Below are 7470 nucleotides of genomic sequence, written 5' to 3'. Positions count from 1 at the left end.
GGACACACCTCTGCCTACTCTGTGAATATAGAAAACAAGCTTGCATCCGAGGTCACTGAGGAAATCGTTCAAGCCAAATGCTGCCATTGTTTCAGGAACTCCTCTAAACAGAAGGGCCAGGGAGTTGGCTACAAACAGGTGCTGGAGAATCAGACCTGTGGACCTTAATTGGCACTGAGTGAAATGAAGGCAGATATAGTGGTGAAGAAGAGAGAAATTCCCCAGTGTTCCAATGAGAGTCTGAGAGAAGTAGACCACTGCCATTGCCAAATGCATGGAAGCCATTGAGCCAGGCCCAGTGTGTGATCTTTGTGTTCACAGCAGCGTTTCCTGCATTGAAATGTACAGAATGGTCTATATTCATCAAAGAACTGACATTCAATACTCTACCTGTAAGTGTACACTCAGAGTTATTTATATGAAAGGTTTATTTGTATAAGAGGTTTCCAGAATTAAAGGAAGGATTTGAAAGTTAAGTAATAGAATAAAAACTGATGTTAGATCATCTCTGGCCTGATCTTCATACTTCATAAGCCTATGAGGCAGACACTGTGATTATTCTATTTGTAGAGCTGAGCATATTTATTAAGAGGAGATTTGTCCACATCAAGTGTTACTTAGGTGCATATTGGGCCTTGAAGCTGGCAGAGGTGGTAAACTATATTTCATTTAGCCTCAGGGTTAGCCCTAGAGCCTGAGACAGCTTTTGTTTGAATAATCCTGGCATATAATTTAACTTTTTATCTCTTGTCTTTTTGTTTATATGAGTGTTATTTTACTTTGTATTTTTGCTTCTAAATGTTTTCTGTCCATCTGCAATTCTTTTTTCTACAAATCCATATCAATTATGAGACACGTTAGAGTTCACTAGAAAATGTGGGGGCACAGACTGTCTTTCCACGCTACACATCCCTGCAAGTTAGATTACACTTTTAGCATGATAGCAGAAAATCCCATTTGGCCTTACTTCAGAGGCAAATGTTCACTGACATAATTTGATCTTGTTATGCTCTCTCCTAAGCCAAGGGCCTCTAAATACAAACACATGAGAATATGTTAAAGGTAAGAACCAAATTGACACAAAATTTTATGCGTACACTTACCATATTTGAATCCCTGAATTAATGAAGTGACAAAATGACTTGAGAGAAATATTAGGATACAAACATGTATGCAAAATGGAAGTGATAAAGTGATCAGTGTGCACTGTAGAAGTAGAAGAAACAGAGCATACTCTTCTCATACTCACACATTCATTTCAGCGTGGCAGATGTCCCTGAGAACTGCAAGTGCTACCTCCTGACTGCTAGGGTGAAAAGAGAACTCCCAACATCATCAGCCAGAGGTTCGCAGCGGAGACACGCGCTCTGTCTCCACTCTACTCCTGCTGCCTCCTTCATGTGCAGAGCGGGAGGAATCACTTCTACTCCTGCTGCTGAGATTCACACGCAGCTCTTCCACGCTGACTACAGAAGTGTCTATTGCAAGCTCAAACATTTTGTGTGCAGATACATAATAACCTTGAAAATTGAGTCTCTGAGCCCATTTAGGACATTGGTTTTCAAGATACAATTCCTGAAATCCAGGTTCCATTATCACCGTGCTACACATCACCAATGGGAGTCACTGTGAATTCCCCAACTTTTCATTAGGAATCTCAGACATTAGATTGTGGAGGGGTGAGAGACCCGCCTCTGTTTCTTAGGTCTTCTCATAAGTCAGAGCTTCCACTTCCCTCCCACACGTCACTGGCTCTCAGCCCGTCTCAAATCCACAATAACTTTCCTGATTGCTTTAAATACGTAGACTGCTGCTCCACCTCCTCACCTGTCAGATCTGCCTCTGATACTGATATGAGACACACTCACCTGCCTCCATCCGGTTACCAGGGCTCCTGCTGATGTGTGATTCCTCTGGCACCCAGTGTGTTTGTGGGAGAACCGACCAGACCTCAGATATGTGTTTGTGGGTGGGTGACCTCACCTCCCCACAGGGCAGGGTTGTCATCCCACTCTCCCCATTACAGTGCAGTCTTTGCGTGAGTCAAATGCCCATCAAAAACTTTTTTCCAGGTGCTAATTGCTAAGGCCAATTAAAACTTTCCAGTTACTCTCTCCTCAGAGACAGTTGCAAATCCAGGAAAGGCTCTTTCATCCCATGACCAAACGAGGACTGAGGCAAATGAGAACTCAGGTGGAAGAGAGCAGGAAATATTGAGTCGGACATGTAGGGAGTACTGAGGTCAGACATGTCTATTCAAAGAGAAAGTAGGTAAAAATCTCAAAGACATACGGGTAGGCAGAGACTTCATGAACAAAAACCAAACCAAATGGGAAATACTTCAAAGAATCAACAACTGGGATCTCATCATATTGAAAGTTTTTACACATCTAAAGAAACCACCAGAAGAGTAAAAAGAAAACCCACAAATTGGGAAAAAATTTTAGCTGACTGTCCCTGAGAAAAGGTCTTCTGACTAGAACATACAAAGAATTAAAAAACATCAGCCCCCCCAAATTCAAAGACTCAATCCAAAAATGGGCATCTGAGATGAACACACACTTCTCACACAAAGAAATACAAATGGCAAATAAATACATGAGAAAATGTTCAACGTCATTAGTCATTCGTGAACTGCAAATTAAAATAACTTTGAGATTCCACCTTACCTCAGTAAGAATGGCTAGCATTAAGAAATCAACCAATAACAAATGCTGGCGAGGCTGTGGAGAAATAGGAAACCTTCTCCACTGCTGGTGGGAATGCAGACTGGTGAAGCCACTGTGGAAATCAGTTTGGAGATTCCTCCGAAAACTAGGTCTAGTGGTCCCATTCAACCCAGCTGTTCCCCTGCTGGGTATTTCCCCAGAAGATCTAAAAACATCATATCACAGTGATGTATGTGCACCTATGTTCATAGCAGCACAATTTATAATTGCTAAATTGTGGAAGCAACCCAAATGTCCATGCACTGAGGAATGGATGAAAAAGTTGTGGTATTTTTACATAATGGAATATTACTCAGCTATAAAGAAAGATAATCTTGAGGATTTTATAGGAAAATGGTCACAACTAGAGCCTATACTCATAAGTGAAATAAATGAGATCCACATGTGTAAATAAATCAATATATATGTAAACAATATATTGTCTCACCAGTGTAAGAACCTGAAAGTGTAAATGAAATCTTGGAGGTACAATAGACATTGTGAAAGGAAAAGAAACTGCTCAAAAGGAAAGAGCAACTGAGATGGGGAAAAGAGAAAAGATAGAAGGGGAAAAATATGTATATATGTATACACAGGATAGGTAACATAGTTGTGCTACTAACTTTTATTGCTCTATTGAAAGAAACAGCTAGTGTTTAAGTGTTTGATCAATCTCATATATTTGTTTATCTGAGTAACCAATTTGAAGATATCAATATGTAATACAACAACCATTGTTAATTTCCTATCACCTTGTCTGAAATTCTGTATTGCTTCTATTGTTTTTGTGGTTTTTCCAAATGTGTGTTTGTTAATATGTTTTCCTTTTCTTATCTTTAAAATAAGAGAAAGAAAGAAATTGATGGTCTTAAAGGAAATACATCCCAGGTTAGGATCCATGTCCAATTTTCCTCCCAAAATGTTCTACATTTAGAATTTCCTCCTGAGTTCAATCCCCGGTGCCAAAAAATAAAAAAGAAAGAGAATTTCCAAATTTAACCTCTTGCCTGTTGTTCTTTCCTAATACATTTGTTTTCAGTGATTCTTTTTATCAGTTTTTGGCAACTGAGTTTAACTACTTTAAATACTTCTTTCTGTGTAGTAGAGTTGCTTCTCCATCCTGTCTTCCAAGATTTTTGTTGTCAGGAAAAGTCTTACCATGAACTCATGACCTGCAATATTGAACATGCTCTCATGCTGATGGATGGGCATAGGAACATGTGGACACTGAAATCCCATTGGTGTGAGACATGGGCCCTTGGCTAACAGTGAAGAAATGGACCTGTAGCACGGAGGGTGCTCCATCAGCTGTTGGAACTCAGGCCTAGGAAAACACTCACGGAAACAGATGGCATTCATCGCCAAGAATAACTCAGAAATGTAAAACCACAGAATTAGGAGAAACTCTCAGATCCAAGGAAACACTAAACATTGAAACACAGTAGTGATTGCAAAACAAGATATCCCCCTTTTGCTTGAACTTTCCATAAAACTATATTTTTCCTGATGCATGAGACTGATTTACTTATTTTTTTGTTTTCATTTGACCTTTAATGTTACAGCAGTGGTCCCGTGTGTCTCAGCCCTTGTGTTGGTTTGGGGGTTATTTTTGCAAAGAAGAACAATATAATACAGGACACATATTCTATAAGATTATTTATAATAGTCACCCAAAGAACAATATACAAAGAGAGTGTAGGAAGTCAGTCCACACACTAAGACCAAGGAAATTAGACGAGGGCCTGGATCCCACAGAAATGTCCTGCATCAGTCCAGCTGAGGACCTAAACTCATAACAATATCTCATGCAGGCCTGTTTCATGGATCTGCACTGCAAAGGCCCAAGGGTCAGTGGTGGAATCTAGAAAGTCTGTGTCAGCAGGATGAAGGATCTGTGCTAGCAGGCTGAGGAATCTGCACTGGAGCCAGTAAGTGATGCTCAGAAGAGTCAGAGCTCCCCTGAAAGGTACCCAGCCATCCTCGGCAACAGTGAGGTCCTGAGCATTTCCAATGATCAAGATGGCCAAGTTTCTATCACAGAAGCCAACACAACAAGCTTCTCTAGGAGACCAGCAGTGCACCATCTTCCCCTCTGGACCCATGAAGCAATGCTCAGAATGAGGACGAGAGCTCCCCCAAAGTGAAGTGAAGCTATTCTCCATACCAACAAGGTCCCAAGCTCCTTGGAGGATGAAAACAACCAAGTTCATAAGGAAAACCAGTATGACAGCTCCTCCAACAGAATCAACAGCTCCTTACAGCTTCTACCAGCTCCCAACAGCCTTTCTCTGCTCCCAGCAGCCTCTTTAGTTCCCAAAAGCCTTCCTTCTTCTTCTCCAGGTCTGCCTCTTATGCTGCTGGCAACAGTCCCCAGGTGGGCCTCCCGCACCCAGCACCACACTTACTCAGTTCAGCTGGGAGTTATAAGTTGACCACCAGTTGTCAATCCACTACAGCACTCATGGACACCTGTTACCAATGTGTCCTGCTAGTGCTGAGGCTGACTCAGTCATGTGGCTGTGGTGCTCTGTGACACAACAGACATCACTGTTTTTCTCATCATTAACACATATCTTGGGGATATTTACTGAGTGATGGGCATCAGCCATAGCACTCAATAAGCAGAAAGCAAGGTGTTTTCTGAATTTCGTCTGGCTGGTAACTTAGCTTAGAGAATGAAGGTTCTCAGCTTTGTTTGCTGGAGACACTGGTGTTCACAGGGAGAGCTATGAAAAAGAGCTCTGCTCTGTAGGCTTCTGTTCTATTCCACACCCATCTCAGAGACATGTTTTACCCTTGAGCCACATCCTCAGCACTGCTGCTCCTGCTCATATGGAAGAAACTATAAATCCCATAAAACTGTGTGATCTTAAAGTCATCCATACATTATTCCTTCAATACACACTTTTCTCCTATTGACATATGTAGAATTTTGGGCATGGGCATCATGAGAGAGGTTTTTGTAAAGATGAAAGAATAAAAACATATTAGCAAACGAACAGATATTCAGACAGAATTTCAGACAAGGTGATAAGAAATTGACAGTGGTTGTTGTATTACATGTTGATATCTTCAAATTGGTTGCTCAGTCAAACAAATATAGGCATGTAAGATTGATCAAATGATTAAACATTAACTGTCCCTTTCCATAAAGCAATAGAAATTAGCAGTACAATTATCTTAGTTCCCTTGTGTATACTTATATACATATTTTGTCCATTCTTTTTTTTCTCTTTTCCCTCATCTCAGTTGTTCTTTCCTTTTGAACTGTTTCTTTCCCTTTCACAATATCTTTGTACTTTTTAGAATTTATTTACTCTTTGAGGCTTTTACCCTAATGAGACAATATGGTATTTACATGAAAGAGATTTTAATAAATGCAACAAGTAAGCACCAACTACACATTCATTGAATCACAGCCTACAATTTGGTAAGGTCTACAATTTATCACTGTCAATATAAAAAAACTCAAGACATATGCTCATAACTCTCAATGACAGCTCCTCTGAGGGAAAGATCAGATGCTGACCAGAGAAAGAAGTTACTATGCCAGATGCATCTGAACAGGGAAATAGGGCATGGCAACTCACATCACAAATTTGTAATTTAAAAGAAATTTCTTTTTAAGGAAATGTGAAGGCAAATGGAACACATATATTTTATAAAATTATGTCATAACTCCATCCAAAAAAGATGTTTCTGCTTCTGCTTCTTTTGGACATGGTAGATTTTGCTCCCATGTGAAAGCTAATACAAGATCATAGACACTTTCATATTTGTATGGCACTAATTTTAATGATGGTGCTACCAGTGTTCAATTATCACACACGACATCAAGTTAACACAAAAAAATTTGCACATTTCTGTGTGTTACTCATACTGGAATACAATAGTTGTGAACTAATACATGTAAATGTGTCAAAACTAAAACAATTTTTGGACCAGAGATATAGCTCAGCAGCATAAGTGCCTGCCTGGCAAGCACAAGGTTCTGAGTTCAATTCCTAGTCAAAAAAAAACAAAAAAACAAAACTGGGCTGGGGATTTAGCTCAGGGGCACAGTGCCTGTCTGGCAAGCACAAGGTCGTGAGTTTGATTCCCGGTACTGGAAAACAAAACAAAATAAATAAAAAATAAAAACTGAAATAATTTTTTAAAACATTTACTTGATAAGAAGTCATGATGTAGAAGCAAAAATATGGCATAAAAATCTGAATCTGACATATGAAAATATACTTCAAAGAATCCCAGTGATAAGGAAAAAAGAGTTAAAAATATTAAATTAGATAAAACTGACTTAAAACATCAAAGTCAATGATTTACATGTTATCATATTGATCAAAAATACAGCAAAATCTTTGGAAACTATTGAGCGTAGAAAAATACATTTCATGCAGTGAAAATAAGCACATAAAATTAAAGAAACTAAAAACTCAAAGTTAAACATTAAATGATTCAAAAATAAGTATTTCAAAATAAGCATTTGAACTGAATTGATTCTATGTTTCTATTAATCACTGTGCAATATGGAGACAGAAGCTTTAGGTTCTTTACACCTTTCTTTGCACTGAGAGTGGCTCATAATTTTCTCAAAGTCCCACGCCATCTGCAGGCACCGAGGAATGAACGCACACAAAGCAGGTAAATTCACACGGCTGAGTAGCTGAGATATTGGTTCACTTCTCTGAGGTGAAGCAAGATACAGAGCGTTCACGATTTATGAGAATAAAGGGGCTCACAGTTGGGAAACGAGTGTTGATTA

This window comes from Chinchilla lanigera, unplaced genomic scaffold (assembly GCF_000276665.1).
Source record: "Chinchilla lanigera isolate Chin_1 unplaced genomic scaffold, ChiLan1.0 scaffold00203, whole genome shotgun sequence".
In the NCBI taxonomy this organism is placed as follows: Eukaryota; Metazoa; Chordata; class Mammalia; order Rodentia; family Chinchillidae; genus Chinchilla; species Chinchilla lanigera.
The sequence above is the reverse complement of the archived record's forward strand: the minus strand, read 5'-3'. Positions refer to the sequence as shown.